The sequence below is a fragment of the Myxocyprinus asiaticus genome, chromosome 5, assembly GCF_019703515.2.
Source record: "Myxocyprinus asiaticus isolate MX2 ecotype Aquarium Trade chromosome 5, UBuf_Myxa_2, whole genome shotgun sequence".
NCBI classification, from domain to species: Eukaryota; Metazoa; Chordata; class Actinopteri; order Cypriniformes; family Catostomidae; genus Myxocyprinus; species Myxocyprinus asiaticus.
In genome coordinates, this window is record NC_059348.1 from 31157990 (window position 1) to 31181207 (window position 23218).

At 39.7% G+C, this 23218-nt stretch overlaps 1 long non-coding RNA gene across 1 annotated transcript in view; it reads right to left on the reverse strand.

The window, feature by feature from the left end:
• Nucleotides 1-23218, reverse strand: part of LOC127440494 (uncharacterized) — a 58920-nt gene that overhangs the window by 30074 nt on the left and 5628 nt on the right. The window contains exon 2 of the long non-coding RNA XR_007897139.1: nt 12999-13155. This is a non-coding gene — a long non-coding RNA (uncharacterized LOC127440494). The remainder of the gene's footprint in view (nt 1-12998; nt 13156-23218) is intronic.

The following is a 23218-nucleotide window of genomic DNA, read 5'->3' on the forward strand; positions in this document are numbered from 1 at the left end:
TAATCTACAAATGAATAACAAAAAAACAAAAACAAAAAAAATCATCCAAATCAGAATTTATTCCTTGATGCTTACAAGCAAAGTGTGACAACTGTTTCACAAATCGCATGCCCAAAGCCATGCTCCTTAGCCAAAGCAGCATGTGAGTCTGAGCTCCACCCCATCAGGCCTTCAGAATTTCTGCAGAATCCCTCAACAGTGCAAATGAATGTGCATCTAATGTCAGATTGTCAGACTCATCAGCCAATCAGATTGATTTATTTGTTCTTGGTAGGTGTGGTCTTTAGGATATGTCCCAGTCCAAGCCTTCTATCTGGCCTTGAGTGACGCAATCACGCTTTAAGTGATGTACGTAATTTGAAAGCAAAGAGCGCGAGATCTTGCTGACGAGTCGGCTGTCATCACTGCTGGTATTGCCGTTGAGAAAGAGATCCTTATGGAAACCTGAGATGTTCTGCATGATCATGCAACTGATTAATTAAACAGGAAAGGAGGACTGATTTTCACTTCAAGCAAAGTGTTAAGTGCTTTTTGCATTGTTATAGCAACATCAGGAGTTTTCTAAGTGTAAATTAGGCTGCTTGATCATTCAGTGTTGGATCAAGTTTTGAAAAGTAACCGTGTACCCTGACGAAGCAAAATTTATTGCAAGCAAAATTTTAAATCGCAAATATTATTAGAGAGCTTTTTCTTTGTATTAGACCTCCTTGGTTCAGGCTTTTGTGCGTGGATGTGTTTTTAAAATGTCAATTGGTATTATTAGTTGACTGCCACGTAATGTATGATGGGCATACCTTATTCATTGTGAAACTGTGTTTTCTTAATGGCATTAATCGCACTGAAGGCCTAGACTTAAAATGCACAGGCCGCGGCTGAAAAATTGGAACACTGAAGGAGGGAGTCAGAACAGAGACTTATGGGGGTGGGCTCTTTTCATTTGGGCCAATAAGCAACCACCCAGAACACCCTGGCAACTGCATAGCAATATGCTGAAACACAGTTAAAACAACTTAACAACAGTACAGCAACAACCTGACAACCACCTAGAACACTAGGTCAACTGCAGAGCAATGTGTAAAAAACACAGGAAACATCTTAGCAACAGCATAGTAACAACCTGGCAACCACATACTGAGCAAAGCGCCAAAACACACAGCAGAGATCACCTTGACAACAGCATAGCATGCTCTAGCAACCATCCAGAAATCCCCAGTTACCACATACTGTAGCATAAATATGCTACAAAGCAAATATAACACTTTAGCAACCACCAGAAAACTAGTTTTGCTTAGGCAAAGACCATTCACATCTTCATGAAATATACAAATAAATAGTTTTGGACATTTTCTTCAGCGCTTTATTATTTAACATCTTTCATAATGTTTAAGCCTAGACTTTTCAAATTAATTAGTCCAAAAAAAAAAAAAAAATTTTTTTACTCACACGCGCAGTTCCTTGTCTTCCCCAGTGGAGACAGATGATGGAACATGTAATCTGGCGCACGCTTCGCTTGTGATTTTGATTCAGATTCGTGATTCGCAAAACAAATAATTCAGACCACTTTTTGTTCAGTTCAAAGAATCAAATTTAAAAGATTCGATGCAAATGATTCTTTCAATGAACACCACATCACAATCATCGATCTGCATGCATTTTTGCAGGTACAGCTGTTATTTTTTTTTTGTGGTGCTCAGTCGCAAAAGTGACGAAAGTGTCTGGAGAAATTTAGCAGAATAAAAGTATCAGTTTTCTCTTCAAAATGTAGTGAAGTGAAAGTAAAAGTCCAAAGATATATTTATACTCAAGTAAAATACAAATATATATAAAAAAAAAAAAAAAAACTGTACTTAAGTACAGTAACAAAGTATTTGTACTTTGTTACTATACATCTCTGGCCATAACAACATTTTTGGGTAAGCTCTGTTGTCAAAACAGGTCTTTTCTGAAGTAAGACCCTGTACTTATCTGTTTATACCGTTCCAGTAATGTACTCATTTCCGCCCTTGCAGTTTCACTCTACAAATAAATCTTCCAAACGGCACCATGCAAAAATGATACGCAGATCTGCAAAACAAGCAAGAAAATCTAACAGGAAGACAAGCCTTCTGAGCACACTAATACACAGAATGCATTTCTCATTATATCTAATGCCAGCAAATGCTGTCTTCATCTACACAGTGTGAGAATATGATTCACACTTAAAGGAAGCACAGAATCAATCTGACAAGCTTTGGGACTTTGGATGACCCAGTCAGAAAGTGTGACTGAAGTGGAGCTCCAAAACCTCAAGCAGTCACCCAAATCCAGACTAGTTCCTGTCAAGCATATCCAAGCACACTTTAAATAGGGCTGTGCTCTCTACCCTCCACAATGACAATCGATTCCTTCCTCTCTCTGAAGCTCATACAAATAAATATCAAGCTTTAGCCGCTTTCAGCTTAGCATTAACATTTGGTTGATGTGCAGTGACTGTTAGCTTTTAAAGAATTAATTTCATTTGTTCAGCTGTAATGAAAAGGACAAAAGTCACCAGAAATCCCTGCTATTTCTCTTTGTTACATCAGTGCTTTTGCTAGAGGAACATTAACTCTGTCACAACGCTTTAATATCCTCCGAGAGATACTTCAGGAAATGTGGCATTGAAACAGGAAGAAAAAGGGGCTGCTGAGGGTTTAGCAAGAGCATTAACAGCTCTGCCTGTGTGCAGAGGTTCACACATTCATTTAGATTGCTTGAATTGTGCATATAGATAAGTAAATAAAATAAACAAATGTTTCCATTTTACCACGTGATAGTAATCCCAACTACCCTCTGCAAAAGAAGCAAATAAATGGTTTCAAAACTGTTATGACAGGATCAGACTTAAAGTGTGTTTTTCCTTAGGCAAGCAATGTAGAGGTGACCTATATGGAGGGGTACTATCCATTAAGTTCCATACTTTAACTGGATTAAATTGGACCATACAATGTGTGCCAGTGTACGGATGTGCGTTTGGTCAGCTTGCTTGCATTAAGAGACAAAGAGCCAATTCTCAACAGCAAGTAAAGTAAAACATAATAAAAAAATATCACCATGTGGATTTTATTTTGCATGCAATATAAACTAAAGCAATGACTATAAGGTGGAGTGTGGAAACATTTACATCATGAATTGCCTTAAGGCAAATCAATCTCATCCTCTGGCATGTTCTGGTTTGTTGTTTCAAACCTTTAACAGCTCAGAATGGTGAGAGGGGTCAGTGAATCCTGCCCTCCCTTTGGGCCAGAGACCATATGTTCTGAATCCATTAATATCATACTCTAACACGCATAAGAATGTTCAAACAATCAATACTTCCACTTCACAAATTATGTTTATTTTTTTACCATTGCTTTATTTTTCGACTAAACTTTGACGTTCGCATTACTTTTCCTGTAGAAAGAAGAAATGTAAATACATGTTTTTTTTTTGTTTTTTTTTTCCCCAATGTGTAAAATGGCACAACTAGACAAAAGTAAAGGTGCTAATTACAAGGCCCCTCTTGCTCATTGTGAGAGATGGAAATTTGGTCAAAGCACTGAATATTACTGTAATGAATGTGACAAATTGCTAATGACCTACTCGCAGCGGACTTAAGTTGTGTCCAATATTTAGCATATCAGTGCTGGAAAATCGGGTTGTGTAAGGTGAAGCCTTATGCTGCATGACTGAGATGGGTAAAAGGAAGTTCACATGGAAACAAGGACATCTTTTGCAATAATAAATAGCACTGCAGTGTTGTTTCCTCTCTGAAATTCAAATTCTGGCAAATAAACGAATAACTTTAACCTCTAAACTTGTGGTGAAAAACATCACTTTGCAATTCAATATCACATGTACCGTACAGTGTATTTGCCTCAGCACAGAGTCTTACCATGTCTATCGTAAGTGGACTGTTCCAATCTTACACACAGAACAGCACCATTACTATTGGTGTGAACCATATTCTCCAGAGGCTAATTGGATATCTGTATTGAACTGAAAAGTGAACTACCACTGCAGAAAAAGAGAACTGAACTTGCCTGTCTGACATCACAAGAAACATCTGGCACATTAGGTTTAAAAATAAGTTTTGTTTTTAGTGAAGAGATGAAGATCTGAAAACATTATAGAATTTCACACTAATAACCTCATAATTGTATTCTGTACACAAATTGTCTATTAAATACCCACACATTATGCTGGCTGGTGTATGACCTTACTTTATTAGCAGATAAATACAGGGGGAATTCACAAAGAATAAATTGTGCCTGCTGATAGTGACATTTATTTGCACATCCTGTCTGTTGTTTTAGCACCCAATTCACTAAATTAATTATGAAAGTCAGGAAACAGTGCAAATGTGCCCATAAAAATAGCGTAATGCAATTTGCACAGTGCAATTCACCATACTGTGGGCCATTTCTGAGTGCTAGGTTGTGGATCAGACTGATCTCACAGTGAAAAAAAAAAATACTATCAGAAACAGTTGGTTGACTTTAAGCTAAAAATCGATTGGTGCTTACCAAAATTTGAAAAGATGCCCTCGGTAGCCAAAGTGGTAAGTGTTGTGTGTATGGGCACAGGTGAGCTCCATTTTCTGGGTGTAATGTCCACGGAGAGGCACCAAATGAAAGTTGTGAAGAGAGCGGTTTTCAGCTGTACAGACAGTAATACAGTGAAGAGGAATGCATGTTTTATAACTTGTACCCCCAACCCAAACCTAACTAAGTGGAGTAAACATAACGTTTACAAAGATGTCTGATAGGACATGCTGCTTGACGGGAGTCTGCATAATGTGGCTGATCCTAGGTTACCAGAAACAACATGCCAACTTCCTGTTGGATCATGTTGTGTGGATATGGCATGATGTACAGTTTAGGCACAACATCGCTCTACAACTGTCAGAGCCAAGACTTAAACTCGGGTCTCTGGCATGAGAGTCAGACTCTCAATCCTTGAGCCACTGGAGGATAGTGAACCCAACAGTAAGACACACTTAGAAGTTGAGATGCAGAATTAATTATAATAATAAACACACACACACACACCAGAAGGGTATAATCCAAAGGCAAGAGATAATAAAATGTCTGAGTTACAGAACACCTACTCAGGCAACTAGGAAACAGGGTCACTTAAATACACACAGCTGAACGAGACACGTAAACCTAATAACACTAATTATAAGTGGAATAAGCTGGGCATGAGAGCACCATGAGGACCTCTAGAGGCCAAAACACAAGCAAAATACTGACAGGACCCCCCCCCCCCCCCCCAGGAACAGCTCCTGACATTCCTCCCATGACGATCGGGTTTGAGCGTGGATGTCCTGAATGAATTTGGGGTCCAAGATGTCTCTGGCAGGAACCAAGGAATGCTCCTCCGGGCCATAGCCTTCCCAGTCCACAAGATACTGAAGTGATCCTTGCACCCGATGAGAATCCAGTATTCGGTGGACCGTGCAAGCTGGCTGGCCTTCAATGATGCGAGGAGGAGGTGGTTTACCTGCCGGAGCAAAAGGAGAAGACAAAACAGGTTTTAGAAGGAAGACATGAAATTTGGGATTAATCTTTAAGGACCTAGGCAAGTATAAATGGCAAGTAACAGGGTTAACTTCCTTTGCCAATTTGAAAGGCCCAATGAATCACTGGGAGAGTTTGCGGGACTCCACTTGTAAGGGAAGGTTCTTTGTGGAGATCCAAACTCTGTCCGGGACGCAGAGAGGGGGCAGGTCTGCGTCTACGATTAGCCTGTCGCTGGTACTGCTGAGAGACTCTAAGAAGCTTGTGTCGAGCCTTCTTCCAAGTCAGAGGGCAGCGGATGAACTGCAGTGCGAAGGGAACTCCATCTTCAACTTCTTGGTCTGGGAAAAGTGGAGGGGCATAACCAAATTGGCATTTGAAGGGAGACATGCCTGTAGCCAAAGAGTGTAGAGTGTTGTGGGCATACTCCACCCACATAATGAAGGATGACCAGGAGGATGGGTTATTGGCAGCCATGCACCTCAGCAGTCTCCAGATCCTGGTTTAACCTCTCCATTTGGCCATTGGACTCAGGATAGAATCCTGAAGATAGGCTCACTGTTGCCCCCAAAAGTTGACGGAATGCGAGGAAAACTGAGGGCCTCGATCAGAAAGTGTCCTGTGGGATGCCAAAAACTTGAAAAATATGGTTAATGATCAACTCCACAGTCTCTTTAGCAGTGGTAATTTGGGCAAGGGAATGAATCTGCCAGCCTTAGAATATCTGTCAACAATGACCAGAATGGTGGCGTTACCTTGGGATGGCGGGAGTCCGGTAACGAAATTCATGGGAGGTGTGACCAGGGTCTTTGAGGTCTAGAGAGAGGATGGAGCAACCCCTGAGCTGAGCAATGAGACCTTCCCCTGATTGCATGTGGGACAGGCGCTTACAAAGGTTCTGGTATCCTCCTTGATGGTCGGCCACCAAAACAGTCTCTGGAGGAATTAAAGGGTGTGAGTAGTGCCTGGATGGCAGGTCAGACGAGAGGAGTGACCCCACTGGAGAACCTGAGAGTGAACAGCTTTAGGGACAAACAAGCAGTTGGCTGGCCCCCCTCCTGGATCTGGTTCCCTGGCCTGGGCTTGTCTTACTGTATTTAAGTTCCCATCTTACAGGGGCCACTATCTTGGAACTCGGGATAACGGGTGTGATAGGATCTTCTTGGTTACTGCTTGCATATACTCGAGACGGAGCATCAGATTTAATGTTTTTGGAGCCGGGGCGGTAGGATAAAATAAGCTGAAACCGGCTGAAGAATAGAGACCAGCATGCCTGACAAGGGTTGAGTCACTTGGCCTGCTGAATGTACTCTAGATTTTTGTGGTCAATGAGTACTTAAAATTGGTGTTTGGCCCCCCTCAAGCCAATGTCTCCATTCTTCGAGTGCCAATTTAACAGCCAATAACTCACGGTCTCCCACATGGTACTTCCTCTCTGTTGGTGTAAGGCGGTGTGAAAGGAATTCACATGGATGAAGTCTGTTATCCTCCCCCCTCTGGGAAAGCACTGCTCCAACACCCACATCCAAAGAATCCACCCCCACAATGAAGAGTTTGTCTGGGAGAGTAAGAATGGGTGCTGAAGTAAAACGGAGTTGGAGTTCATTGAAGGCCGACGGTGCTTCAGGACTCCAGCAAAACCCAGCATTACTCCGTTTAGTGGGAGATGATGGGGAGCCACCACAGAGCTGAAGTTAAGTGAATTTGCGGTAAAAGTTGGAAAAGCCAAGAAATCGCTGCACCTTCTCAGACAAGGAAGTGGGCCAATCAATGACTGCTTGAACTTTCTGGGGATCCATTTGTATATGGCCAGGCTTAATGATGAATCCCAGGAACTATACTTGGGTCACATGGAATTCACACTCAGGTTTGACAAAGGTGATTATCGAGGAGGCGCCCAAGAATCTTCCTGACATGCTCCACGTGCTCATTGAGGGAATTTGGGGAACTTTTTTTTTTATATACAAGTCCAGATAGAAGAACACATACTGTTTGAGCATGTCTCCAAGGACATCATTTTACTGAAGACTGCCTTGAGGTGGTGGTACCAAGTGGGGACTTGATAGGTCTAGGGGTTCTTGAGACTCAAATAGGGTCAGGGGAACTCTGGATCAAACAGGTGACATGACAAGTGGGACCCCAATTGAGGATTGCACCAGTGGACCAGTCAAGATGAGGGTTATGGAGAAACCAGGGGTGACCAAGGATCACAGGGAACTCTGGAGACTGTATCAGATGGAAACACAACTCCTCCTGGTGTTGGCGAAGAGAGGTGAAGGAGAGAGGTAAGAAGTGTTACCTTCCCAGGACCCAGAGGTGTTCCATCCAGTGCAGTAACTGTCAGAGGGATAGCGAGTGAGACAGAGGGGATCTGGAGACTCCTAGCAAGAGATAAGTCCATAAAGTTCCCAGCTGCACCTGAATCCACCAAGGCCTTGAGTTGATGCTTATGATTTCCCCAAGTGAGTGTGATGGGGAGAAACAATCCTGAATTGGAAGGTGGGGAAATGGCAGTAATTCCCATTACAGTCCTTCCTTGCCTGTATGGGACCGAGCGTTTCCCGAGAGCCGCTCTTTCATGCGGTGGTCACATTCCAATGGAGAGATCAGAGTACCACCCAACTGCATAGGTTTTGGAAATCCTTGTGATGGATGTAATTTCTGTGGGAAGTTAATTGACAGGATGCGTTTTAAAAAAAAAAAAAAAAAAAAAAAAAACCTGGAGACTCAAGTTACTTTCCCCTCAGATAATTATCCAGCCAGACCACAAAGTCAATGAGGGTCTCGAGATCACTGGTAGGCTCTCATGTTGCAAGAGCATCTTGGAGTGCCTTGGAAAGACCGTTCTGGAAACACCATGAGACTCATTGTTCCAGCCACTCCCTGCTGCGAAAATGGATGACATGTTCTATAGCACTGCAACTACCCTGCTGGAGGGACAGCAGTCGTTTAGACACTGCTCATGATCAAAGACCTGCTTGAACTCCTCTTCAAATGCAGAAGAACTTGAGCAGAAAGGGCTCTGGGACTTCCAAAGCTGTTGCCCAGGGCCTTACCAGAAAGGAAAGCGATGACATATGCAATCTTGGCCCTGTCTGAAGGGAAGGATGATGGCTGTAGCTCAAATGTGAGCAAACACTGAGTGAGGAATCTACAAGCACTAGGGTCTCCCAAGAAGCATTGTGGTGGAGGTAGGAAGGGTAACTAACATTTGAGGACCCAGGAATGGTACAGAAGCAGCAGCTTAAAGATCTGACAGACAGAGGTCATGACATGCTTAACCATCAAGGCCTCCTATTGGACTAGCACAGCTTCATGATGTTGGACTGAGACTCATGCTGAACTATAGAAGTGAAGAGCTCTTGCATGCTGGGTGTCTCTGGGTTCATGTTGGCTTGGCATTTCTGTCAGGGCTGGGATTTGAACTCAGGTCTCCAGCATGAGAGTCAGACTCTCAATCCTTGAGCCACTGGGAGGATGGTAAACCCAACAGTAAGATGCACTTAGATAAGATGCAGAATTTATTATAATAAAAAAGTTCAAGCAACAAATCCACAGCTGGAGCAAAAACAGCAAAATGTAATTCTCAAAAAAACAAAACCAGTCCAAAAAGGGCATTCTACAAAAACGTTCCAAAATTCCAAAGCTCTTAAAGCAAAAAACTCCAGAGGAGAAAGTCCACAAAAAATAAAACAGAGAAGGGTATAATCCAAAGGCAAGCGATAATAAAATGTCTGCATTAGCAAACACTTACTCAGGCAACTGGCTTCAGAACAACTAAACACCAAGCAAAGAAACTATGAGACAGAGTCACTTAAATACACACAGCTGAATGAGACACATGTGAATCTAATCACACTAATTACAAGTTGAGTAAGCTGGGCATGAGAGCACCATGAGGACTTCTAGAGGCCAAAACACAACACAAGCAAAATACTGACAACAACTGTGATCCAGACACCTGAATCAGCTCTTAAAATGCCAAAAGTAAATTTGAATGCAATGTACTGTACATTGTGCATTATTATTTGATCATGATGGATAACTGCTGCCATGATCCTAAGAAAATGTTCACAAATATATTCATTTTATAAAATATTTCAGATTGCTTTCCGCAAACGGTAATAGCATGATTTTAAATGCACTAGGCAAATAGCACTGAATTTTGTCAATAAGGCACATTCTAAAATAAGCCTAATTTGTCTATAGTAAAAACAACACTTTTGTGCTAAAAAAAAAAAAAAAAGGCAATACTTATGCCATATTTAGTATTTAATTTCAGCACATTTAGCACCTGGCTCCTGGTTAAGCTGTATTGAGAGTGGTTAGTGAATAAGATGCAAGCTTTAGGTTTGAAATTGACACCATGATTTAGTATTTAGCAAATGTAAATAAATCACATTGACTTTGTTTTCAAGATGCTGATAACACGTGATAACATATCATTGTCAGGTTTCTGAGTCTCATTTTGGTGAAATTGTTAGCATTTTGTTTGATGGATGTGTGATTATTTTCAGACCAAGGGCTTTTTCAAGGTCATGTGTACATGCATGCAGCTTCCACATAGGCCATAATCTTGTATTTGTCAATTTGCAGTATAAAAATTCACAGCCTTGAAATGGAAGACTACTGATGCTATATATAATGGAAAATCAGGGTGATCTCTGCCATTTCCCAGGGTTTAATTGTGTTAGTTAATGTGTTGAAAGAGAGAGCGTAGGAGTGAGTGAGAACGAGAGAAACAGAAAGCGAGAGACAAAGAGTGTGTGTGTCCGATATCCAGCTTGTGTGGCCAGCTGCTGACTTTTTAAAATGGATCATTTTAAATCTGATAGCCATTTGGTGTGAGACTGAGACTAAGTGCCAGAGGCATTTGCAGACAGTTTGGACAGTTGAGTCCCATGAGGAAGGAACCACTTACTCGGGCTAAAGGGTTAAGGAGGAAGAGGCTAGCAAGCCACTGTGTTAAACATGCCCAACAGATTGCAGCTGTATCCAGGGTCGGCACACTGTTCACATCCGATACCAAACTCCAACTTTTGACTGTTTCTAGCATCATCTCAACACCGCACGAGCGTTACATGACATCAAAACTCAATCACTCCTGTTATAATCAATAACGCTGTCTACATTGAACAGGTGCGTTTTATCATGTGATGCATCACCCGCTAAAGGACTCCTGTTTCTTAAGTCTTGACGTGCTGCTCAACTACTCCACACATTTTATTTGTCCCATTTGTCTGAAGTAAAATGGTTTTACTTAGAAATATCATGTATGTGAATAGACCATGAATTGTATTTGATGTACTCTACAGGCTGTTTAAATGACAACACTATACTTCAACAACAAAAGTATCATAGTTTTTCACCCATTTTACAATCAATCTTAAAGGAATAGTTTACCCAATACAATAAGAGTGAATGGTGATTTAGGCTGTCAGTCTTTAGGCTGCCTAACATCTTTTGTGTTCCACTAAAAAAATGAAAAAAATAAATAAAAGTTTCAAAATACAGTACATGAGGGTGAGTAAATAATGACAGTTATTATTTGTTTTGGGGTGAATTGTCCCTTTAAAGGGATTGTTCACCCAAAAATGAAAATTCTCTCATTATTTACTCAGCCTCATGATGTCCCAGGTGTGTATGATTTTCTTTGTTCACCAGAACACATTTGAAGAAAATTAGAAAATATTTTAGCACAGTAGGTTTTTTTACACCAAAAACATATCACTTTAGAAGACATTAATTTAACAGCTGGAATCGTATTGATGACGTTTATGCTGACTGCTGCTTCAAAAATCGGATCACCATCCACCTGCATTTTAAGGACCTACTGAGCTAAGATATTTTTCACACCTGGGATATCATGAGGGTGAGTAAATAATGAGAGAATTTTCATTTTTGGGTGAACTATCCCTTTAAAGTTGACTGCTCCATGTAAGTGAAAATTCTGAGATGACATGCAGCTTCAGCTCCTTTGTACCCAGTCTATGAGTGATAATTGTATACCTGACATATGGATTAACCTTCCTTTATGCATTACAGTAATCCAATTGATTATTAAAATAGAGGCCAATGGGTCGAGAGTGATGACATAAGGAATGTGCATGTAATTGAGCTACATTAACCCCCTGCGTAAACAGCCACATACAAAAGGTTGTCACTGTCCTCTTAAAATCAGGCTACAGAGCTTTCAGAGGTGCCAGGCCACTCCAGGGCAGAGAGAAAAAGCCAAATTGATTTTAAATAATGTCCCCTATGACTCATCTATGGGAGGACATTTATCAAAGCCATCAGTGGTCTGTCTCGTATCTCTCTCTCTCTCTCTCTCTCTCTCTCTCTCTCTCTCTCATCTAACTTTGAGGTCAATAGCCACACTTTAATATGCACTATTCCACCACTTTCTAAGTCACTGCCGAGAACTGATTCCTTTTACTGAGCCAAGGCTTTAATGGTAATTGATTAGCAGGAGGGAAATGAAACAGATAATGTTTTTGGATAAAATATTTACAGTAAGAGGTAAAGGTATTTCGGTCCTTTGTGGTAAAAGCTACACAGCACTGTAAAGATGCAATGAGTAATGCGGTATCCCAGAGGAAAATTGTATTGCTCAGAGGTTGCTCTTTCATAGATTTAATGGAGCTCTCAAATGTTTTATCCATATATCTTTGTAATAACTTTGTCACAGTTGTTTCTCCTAAATTTCATTAAGAGAAATAATAATAATAATAATAACAATAATAAGTTGTTGTAATACAGCTAAAATATTAATGCATACCATAGCTCAGATAATCTGCTGTTTAGGAGAAAAAATTCAGATTTTTTTACCAATGGGATATACTCACTGGTCCTTAGAAGTAGGGCATTGTTAAGGCTCATGTCGCTGGTCAGAAACTGGGACTCAGCACATTTATCTCCAGATGATGCGTGGGTGCACAATTTCATTGTGATGAAGCAATGTGTGGATGGAGCATATTTCTTCATCCATCAGTAATTTTTTAAGTCTAATTTTAGGAATTGGACACATGCGTAAAGCAGCTGTGAATATGACTGAGTGGGTTTGGGGTTAGATTCTGGGTTTGGGTCACTTGTATTTGACACCTCTCATGGTGATGCGTTGATGGAGTGGTGTGTTGTGTGTGACTGCACCATGGATAATGAGGTATGGATGTGTGTGAATGCAATTGCATTATGGGCAATACAGCTTGAAATTGACACAACCCTGTTTTTAGGCATTGTTGGAAATTAGCTGTAAACCGTGGAGATTCACAGGGTTTACTATGCACTACTTGCAATATGTTAACTCATTTTATGTATAAAGCAATTATTTATTTTTTTTCTGTGTGGAAAAGACCAGAGAATATGTGGGCAGACATACATCAGAGTTGTACATGCACATCAGAACCCATAAGAGAAAAAAAGGGATGTCAGTTTAAAAAAATGTATCTGGGAATATTGTGTCCTGAAACTAAATATTACCTCTTGCCATCTGTGTTAAGCAGTAACACCAGTGCAGGCACTCAAACAGACATACTTGGGTGTCATTGCTTCCCTGTGGCAGACTGTCTTGGTGACATCAGATACTGTTGGGTGAACCTCCATCTGGCCTTTGTGAAAGTGAGCTTCAGAGAGTCAGCTGAGAAGAGTGTGAGTGTAAATGAGAGAGAGAGAGAGAGAGAGAGAGAGTGAGAGAGAGAGAGAAATGATATAATGAGTCTATATACATGTATATAAATCAACAGTTTTGCATAAAAAATGCAGACTAACAAAAGAGTGAATGCAGCATTAAACAACAAACTTTTATTTTTATTTTTTTTTGTAAAAGCAATAATGCATTTAAAGTTTTTAATTTAAAAAATAAATAAATAATTTTAGCCCTAGATCAAAGGATAAGGGGATTAATATAAACTACAGATCATGATTAAAGATATGGTTTTGGATTACACTAGACACCAGCCTTTAACTAACACTTCATAAACCTGCAATCACATTAAGCCAACATTGTTAATCCTTATCATATATCACGTGAATATTGATAACATTGTGGAAAATGGCCTTTTTTTAATAAAATAATAATAATAATAATTACTTTCTATTTATAATCCAAGGATTTGTTTATTCCACTGTTTAAATGATATTGGACATTATCAGTGCATTAATTATAATAGAATGATTTTCAGGCAAAGCTTAAAGGTGCACTCTGTAATTCTTTTAATATGACATCTTGGATTTACACTGACATCTAGGGGTGTGGATGCAGCATCATTCAAGCACAATACTTTTTAGTTTTCAAATGCCATTGCAGAAATTCACTATACACAGTCAGTCATGATTAATTTAATTCCTGAGTAAAACATCCAATTAAAGGGCAGTTACTGAGACAAAACCAGTAGTATTCAGCTGGTCATGTGATCCTAACATGGCAGCCTCCATGAGGGGACCCTATCCATGAAGATTAAAACAGCTTTTATATGGATACTGATACGGCTGGAATCTTTATCTCATGTGAATGTACATGGTTTATACATATGTTTCTTTTCTTTGGAAGTGAAAGTTTTTAAATGTCTTACACAATTATTAATATTGTTATTCAATTATCCATTTTTTACAGGATAGTTAGATTAAGAATAGTTTTAGCCTGTCTCAGACTGTCTAATTGATAGTTCACATGGAAAAGACCAGAGCTCCAGACAATTGTAAATTCCAATCTGATTGGCTGCCTTCTACATAACCTCTGGGAGGTTCATGGCATATTGAAGAATTTTACTTGAGGCAGTTAGGACGAAGTAAATAAAATATCACTGAAATGTATATTCTGTATAATATCTATGAAATAGTCTAATTATTTTTGGATGGACAGAAATGCTGATGACAAAGTTGCATATTTTCACATTTTACTAATTTCTGCTGTGTTGTTAGTTCAACCTTTCACAGGGACTGCTGAGTTTTTATTACAACAAATTACTACTTTGTTGCATGTTTGTCTATTGTTGTGGAATCCTAAAAAATAAATAAAAAATAAAAATTGAATAGATGCTATTCATGTCAATCATGGCCCTTTCTGATTCAGTGGGAAGTTTTGGGCCCCATTTAGTTACAATGTGGACCAGATGTTGGCAGATGGTAAAAAATATGGCTCTGTAAGACTAGATTTAGATTTAGAAAATATACTCTAAGTTAGAGAAAACTGCCCAAACAATGACAGATTTTACTGGCTCAGAAAATAAGTCCTTTATTCAGAAAGTCTCACTTTGGAAAAAAGCTAACTGGTTACTTTCAAAAATAGAAACAAGCTTTGCCTCTATGCAAGTTAATACAGCTGAGAACCTGAGTATAGACCTTTGGATCTTCATATTCCCTGCCTTTCACTGACCTCATATGCTGTCAACTTTTATCCTTGATGCTAAAGGTACCAAAAAGACTCAATACACTGACCTTCTAATTACAGAGACAGAAGCCAGGTCAGGAGCATATATCAGCACAAGTGCCCAGCTATGGTAGACAGAAGGAAAGACTGCATGTTCAGGTCAAGGATCCAAAAGATCACAAACTTAAGAGTGGAGATTAACCTCTGAAGATGTTGTAATTTGTCCCTGGAAGGTGAGATATAGGGGTATGTGGGCATGGCTTTACAATTAATAACTAACCCTAAACAATTATTCATAGCTAGTCAATTGTAGGATCTTATGGGCAGAATAATTAACAATTTCTACACAGAACAACTTAAATCCAGGATTTACACTGATATTTACTTCCAAGTTATTTAAACTAAGACACAGAGAGGCCCCCGAAATTCCTCAATGTCATAAATTAAAAACTCTGCCTGCTGACACCAAAAAGTTTACCGAAACCAGGCATAAGCGAGTTAAAGATGCCTGAAAAGAGTCCATAAAAGCTGCTCTGTTGAGTGTCAACTGTCTTGAGAACAAAGAGAGTTATGTGGACGCATCAAGCCCCCTTCTCTTTCATGTTGTAAATCATAAATGCCCTAAACGTTAATGGTCATCACATGACTGGCCATTAGCTGAGGGACTACTCTTCTATGAAACCCATAGAAATCCTTTGTCCTTTGATATAACCAATTTACACTTAAAAAATAGACTAATAAGGGTGCATGAGACATTCTCTGTGGAAGCATGACCATCACATGCTAAAACTCATTGTTCAAGACAGAGAGATTAAACAGACACGCACTGGATCTGAACCGTTGAATTGTTTTTAGTTGGACACAAACTAATGTTTTTCTATCATCTCCAAAGGCACAAAATTAACTTTTCTTGGGTTTTTACAATGCATATACAGGCATTATGAAATATAACTATATAATATATAAATTATAAGTCATATATAAATTATAAGTCATATATAAATTAAACTATTTATATATAAATATAAAATATATCAAAAGACTCTATCGCATCATCATTCTACATTGCACAATGCACAGTCTATTTTTGATAGTGAAAATGTATCTTACACAAATGATTGAAGCCTGATTTAACCTTTAAAATATGTGTAGTGACTTGTAATAACTGAGAAATTGGTGATTATGAATTTTAATCTTGTATTATCCATGTTGAAATAATTAGTTAACTATTTTTCAGAGCAAATGTATCAGGTCTGGTATGTGAAGGTTTGTTTTCCCATGAGGAGAGCAATGGGTGAATTACTTTTATTGTTATAATTTGTTTTAAGATTTAAAAGTTAATGATTAAACATTGCCCTATTTTGAGCGGGAAACAGAAATCTTCATACACAATGGGCCATAAATTAATTATCTTGAAGAGAGGACAGAAATTACCATGTGATCCAGCAAAAGACACTGCTGATTGGCTCAAGACACCATTGGGATGCGGAAAACCTAAAAAAAAACCTCCCTGCCTAGGACGAACGCTCTTCTTCCGCCTCTTGGCTCTCTCTCTCTCTCTCCTGCTCTTCTGTTAGCCCTTCTTCAGCAGGCTTCGCTTTGGCGCCCCTCTGCCTAGGTTCCGCACAATGTAGAGTTCAGGAAAGATTGGTGCACAAAGTTTCGAGAAAAGAGTTCTCTTCTCTGCGCTACAACTTACACACGTGAAGGGGAGTCGCAAGTCTCCCTTGCGGGAGGCCTCGCTTAAAAACCCTGGTGATCATTCCAGCTCCGTACTACCCGGTGTCCACGATCTTGACAGAGATCTAAAACATCAATGGAACAACCAGAACTTTCTACTGATCCAGCAAAAGAACCAAAGCAACGCAAGGAAATGCAACAAAACACAAGTACACTTCCAGACTTTTGCTGGAAAGAGCTGGTGTTTTATTTAAATACTGCAGGTAACCCAATTGCAAATCGAGGTATACTAAATTAAATATAAATGGTCCAGGGCATGGTCTATAGACACCATAAAATTTTTCTGTACAGGTAATTTCCATTCACATTCTGTTACAGCTCATTCACCAACCTGTTTTTAATGTTTGTCTATGTGTGTTAGTTTAGTTTGTATGTTTTATTGTATCCAAAGAGGATTTGACTGTGGTATATTTTGATAAATAATCTTGTCAATTGATTCTTAAAAGATCTGCGCTCCGTGCTTGATCAGTATTTCAAAATATTTGTGATATTATTTTTGATGGCCATTGTAGGAGCCTATATGCAAAGGCTCAGTTGCATGTTGGTATCGTATATTTTGTAGTGCATTATGCCCTTTGGATGTTTGTGTATTGATTGTTTGCTTTTGTGGGACCAATTTGATGCATGTGTACTATTTGGATGAAAATTTCTTACTTTGCATTGAAATATGTAATATGTTTAATTTGAGGACTGAAACCGAAACCATAACTCTTGCCATGCGCACGGAATATTAGTAAAGAAACGTACTCCTGATGGATAAAGACATGTTTGACACAAAGATATATGGATGTTTCAAGGAAAAATGGATCTCGAAGTGTACGCAAATCAGAGTTTCATGGGAAAAGGCATCCTAGGATTACTTCAGAGGTGCAGTAGTATTATCTACATGTGATTTAAAGGCACTATTTCTTCTGAGAAGATTTCTGAGGTAAAAAATTGAAATGTGACTGCACAGTTCGATAAATAATATAAGGACAATGATTCACTTGTTTTTTATGTTTGAGATTAAAGAATGGTTGATATTATGAAGAAAACTGAGGACTGCACTAATACTAAAAGGCCAGTAAAAATGACTGAGAAAGCAAAGTAAGAAAAATGGCAAAGGCTTGTGCAGTCAAGGAAAGCTAAACTAGCTCAGCTCACAAGTAAATCTAAGGAAACTGAACAACTTATGGATGATGCTGCACATGTTGACACTGTTCGAACTAAATTAGAAACTGAATACAAAGATTTGTATAAAGACTTCTGTCAGCTCAATCATGCTATTGAGGAGTTTATGTCTGATGAAGATTATGCAAAGGACCAGCATACATGGTTTGAACCAAGGGCCTGCTCATGTGAAAGATTCATTACTGCAGTCAACAAGTGGATGAAACAGGTTGCAGAAAATGCTGAGCAAGCAAAACAGTGTGATTTAGAAGTAAATCCTAATGATAGTATTTCCTCTGTGTCATTGACTTCAAGTAAGAAGCACAAGAAACCCGGGTCAGTAGATGGCAGGTCTATAGCTTCTACAACTTCCTCTGCACATATAACTGCTGAAGTGGAAAGAGCTGCACTACTTGTTAAACATGCTGCATTGAAGAAGAAACAAGCTATTGAACGACAAGAAGCTGAACTAAAGGCAAAAAGGGAAGAATTTGAGCTAGAGGTTGCCCTTGCAGCATCAGATGCAAAGATTAAAGTTATTAAGTAGTATGAATGCAGTCGATCTTCATCAGTAAGTGATAATGTGATTCAACCTCTTTGGCCACAGTCAACTAATAACACCATCCTAAAAGAGCCTTCTTCAGGAAGAGAGGGAGACGTAGTTGATACTTTATGCAATGCCATGGAGCGGCAAGCCAATATCACTGAGTGCTTAGTGAAGCATCAAAATATGACCATGCTTCCTTCAATTAACATTCCCGTTTTCAAAGGGGATCCTCTCAATTATAAACTGTTCATTCGGACCTTTGAACATTGAGTTGAAGATCATACTGATAAAAATAAAGACCATTTGTACTTCATGGAACAGTACACGACTGGAAAAACCTAAGGAACTGATTTGTAGTTGTCTACATATGAACCCTGCAGAAGGCTATTTTAAGGCAAAACAGCTTCTGAGAGAGCATTTTGGAAATGAGTATCATATTGCAGTTGCATACATGAACAAAGATTTACATTGGCCCTCTATCAAACCAGAAGACAGAGAGGCACTTCACTCCTTTTCATTGTTTCTATCAGGATGCTGCAATGCAATGTCAGATATAAGTTACATGGAAGAGATGGATAACACAGCAAATCTGAGAGCTATCGTTATGAAGCTTCCATACAAACTAAGAGAAAAATGGCGATCTGTAGCATGTGAAATTCAAGAGAAGCAAAATGCTAGAGTGAAATTCAAAGATTTAGTTGATTTCATTAACAAGCAAGCAAAGATTTCTCTTCATCCAGTGTTTGGAGACATAAGAGATAGCTCAACAATTAAAGGCAAGTTAAGTTACATGCGGAAGAATGTGCTTATAAAAAAACTGTAACAAAAAGGATCTTCATGACTAGTACTATACCAGTTGACAGTAAAGTTGAAGATGATGACAAACTTTCAGTTCTAAGATCACAAAATAAACATTCGAACAGTCAGAAGAAACCATGTCTCTTTTGTAAAGGAGTGCAACGCAACCTGGAATCGTGTAAAAAGTTGAGAAGTAAGACACACCAGGAGAAAATTTACTTTTTGCAAACCAAGGGCTTGTGTTTTGACTGTTTAAAGCATGGTCACATGGGCAAACAATGCAAAGAAAGACTGAGCTGCAGTGAATGTTCTTTGCCTCATCCAACCGTACTGCATATGAAACCAAAAGAAACTGCATGTTTTCAGGAAGATAAAATGTATAACTGTGATAGTCTGTTACAAGTGCATTAGTCTATGCAGAAAGGGACACAAGCGGAGTCATAGATACCTGTGAGAATGAGTGTACTTTGTCAATTGTTCCTGTACAAGTTAAGACCACGAAAGGTACACATCTGGTCAAAACGTACGCATTTCTTGACCCAGGTAGTTCAGATACTTTCTGTACAAAAGCTTTGATGTCTGAACTGAGAGTTCACGTAGTGTCTGGGTTGGAGATTACTAGTCTAGATGAAGATAAGTTCATTCAACTTCCTGACGTCTTCACACAGGGAACAATTCCAGTTCACAAAGGCAACATTCCACAGCAAAAGGATTTGGAGAGATGGCCGTATCTTAACGAGGTTTGTCTCCCTGTCATCAAAGCAGAAATTGGATTGCTAATAGGAGCTAATGTGCCTGAAGTTTAAGCCTTGGCAAGTTATTAGCAGTAAAGACAATGGACCTTTTGCTGTAAGAACCAAGTTGGGCTGGACAGATAATGGACCCCTCAGGAACAGTAATGAAGTCATAAGAAAGGGAAGGAGTGTTCAGGTATCTGTGAATCGCATATCAGTAGCCAGATTAGAGGAATTGTGGCAACAGCAATTCAAGCAGGATTTCCCTGAAGCAGAAAGGGATGATTACATGGAAATGTCCAAGGAAGACCACCAATTTATGAAAATGATGTCTGAGTCAGTAGATGGTCATTACAGCTTGTATCTGCCTTTGAAGAGCAATGCTATTCAGATGCCAAATAATCGTATGGTGGCTGAACAACGGGCTCTGAATTTGAAAAGAAAATTAATCAGAAATCCTGAGTTCCACACAGAGTATACATCTTTTATGAACAGTCTCATCAGAAATGACTATGCTGTTAAGCTGACAGAAGACAATCACAAGCAGACAGATGACAAGGTATGGTACATACCTCATCATGGGGTGTACCATCCTATCAAACAAAAACTAAGAGTTGTTTTCGATTGTGGGGCATCTTATCAAGGGATATTATTGAACCAACAACTTTTACAAGGTCCTAACCTCACAAGTAATCTTGTCGGTGTCATTTCAAGATTCAGGCAAGAAAGTATCGCTATTTTGGCAGATGTGGAAGCTATGTTCCACCAGGTTTGCGTCCATGAAGAAGATTCAAATCTTCTAAGGTTCCTGTGGTGGCCTCACGGAGAATATAATGGAGACTTGGTGCAACACAAAATGGTTGTTCACTTGTTTGGCGCTACTTCTTCACCAAGCTGCGCCAGCTATGCTTTGAGGAAGTGTGCTGGAGATCATAGCACATTATTCAAGGCTGATGTTGTTGATGCTGTTCTTCTAAATTTTTACATAGATGACTGTTTTAAGTCCACAGCCACTGAGACACAAGCCATAGAGCTGTATCATGGTCTACGGGCAATATGTTCCAAAGGAGGTTTTCGCCTAGTTAAGTGGACAAGTAACAGTTGTGCTATTTTAACAGCTATCCCTGAGAATGAATGGGCTGATTGAGTGAGAGACTTAGATCTTGATCAAGAAACACTGCCAATGGACAGAGCATTAGGCATCCACTGTAAGGATGAATCAGACACATTTCAATTCAAAATAGTCATTAAAGATCGTCCACTCACTCGAAGAGGACTGCTCTCGATTGTCAGTTCTATCTATGGCCCATTGGGGTATCTTGCACCTGTAATTTTACCAGCAAAAATGATCCTGCAGGATATATGCAGGCTGAAAATAGGATGGGATGACGATCTTCTAGAGCAAGTAAAACAAAGGTGGACAGACTGGCTCAATGGACTTCATAATCTTGAAGAGTTCAAGGTGAGCAGATACATTAAACCAGCAGGGTTTGGAGAAGCTGTTGTGGCACAGCTACATCACTTTGCTGATGCGAGTGAGGATTCGTATGGTACGGCAAGTTAACTTCTTCTGCGTAATCAACAGGATCAGGTGCACTGTGCATTGATGATGGAGAAAGCCAGAGTTGCCCCTCTAAAAAGGCCTACATTTCCACGAATGGAACTGACAGCTGCGACAGTTGCCACAAAAGTGGATCTGATGTTAATAAGAGAACAACAGCTGAAACTTAAACCTTCAGTCTACAGGACAGACAGCACAGCTGTGCTTAAATATCTCAGAAATGAGAGCACAAGATTCAGAACATTTGTGGCAAACAGAGTCACAACTATTCTAAAAGGCTCAAAGATTGAACAATGGAACCATGTTGATACTGCATCAAATCCAGCATATTGTGCCTTTAGAGGGCAGAAGGTTTACACTTTCTTGCTAAATGAAAAATGGATCTCAAGCCCAGATTTTCGTTACCAATCCACAGATGAGTGGCCGAAGAACATGGACCAAATGAGGATATCTGCAGATGATCCAGAGGTCAAGAGGTCAGTGTTGGTAAATTCAGAATCAGAATTAGAATGAGCTTTATTGCCAAGTAAGCTTACACATACAAGGAATTTGTCTTGGTGACTGGAGCTTCCAGTACACAACAATACAAAACAGAAACAAGACTTTTAAAAAATAATTATATATATTGAAAAGAAAAAAAGTATATATAGAAGACAATATATATATATATATATATATATATATATATATATATATATATATACACACACACACACACACACACATACATACCTACACGTACGTAGTGCAAATCTAAATACAAATCGGTTATATACAGTGCAAGGGATTGTAATGGCAGAAGAGGTTGCATGTGTTGGATAATATAAAAAGACTAAGCTGTGTATTGCACATTAATTATTGCTCATTGGGGCAGTTGTAACTGTTCATGAGATGGATAGCCTGGGGGAAAAAACTGTTCCTGTGCCTGATGGTTCTGGTGCTCAGAGCTCTGAAGCATCGGCCAGAAGGCAACAGTTCAAAAAGGTAGCGGGCAAGGTGAGTGCCAGAGTGATTTTTCCAGCATTTTTCCTCACTCTGGAAGTGTATAGTTCTTGAAGGGAGGGCAGGGGGCAACCAATAATCCTCTCAGCAGTCTGAACCGTCCTTTGTAGTCTTCTGATATCCGATTAAACCAAACCAGACAGTTATAGAAGTGCAGAGGACAGACTCAATGACTGCTGTGTAGAACTGTATCAGCAGCGCCTGTGGCAGGTTGAACTTCCCCAACTGCCAAAGGAAGTGCAACCTCTGCTGGGCCTTTTTCGCAATGGAGTCAAAATGGGTCTCCCACTTCAGGTCCTGTGAGATGGTAGTGCCCAGGAACCTGAATGACTCCACTGCTGCCACAGTGCTGTTTAGAATGGTGAGGAGGGACAGTGTTGGGGTGTTCCTCCTAAAGTCCACAATCATCTCCACTGTTTTGAGCGTGTTCAGCTCCAGGTTCAGTCAGCTGTTTAACCTCCCTTCTGTATGCAGACTCACTGTCATCTCGGATAAGACCGATGACAGTAGTGTCATCTGCAAACTTCAGGAGCTTGTCAGAGGGGTCCTTGGCAATGCAGTCATTGGTGTAGAGGGAGAAGAGTAATGGGGAGAGCACACATCCCTGGGGGGCACCAGTGCTGATTGTACAGGTGCTGGAAGTGAATTTTCCCTGTCTCACAAGCTGCTGCCTGTACGTCAGAAAGCTGGTAATCCACTGATAGATAGATGTTGGTACAGAGAGTTGGTGTAATTTAGTCCGGAGAATAGCTGGGATGATGGTGTTGAAAGCTGAACTGAAGTCCACAAAAAGGATCCTTA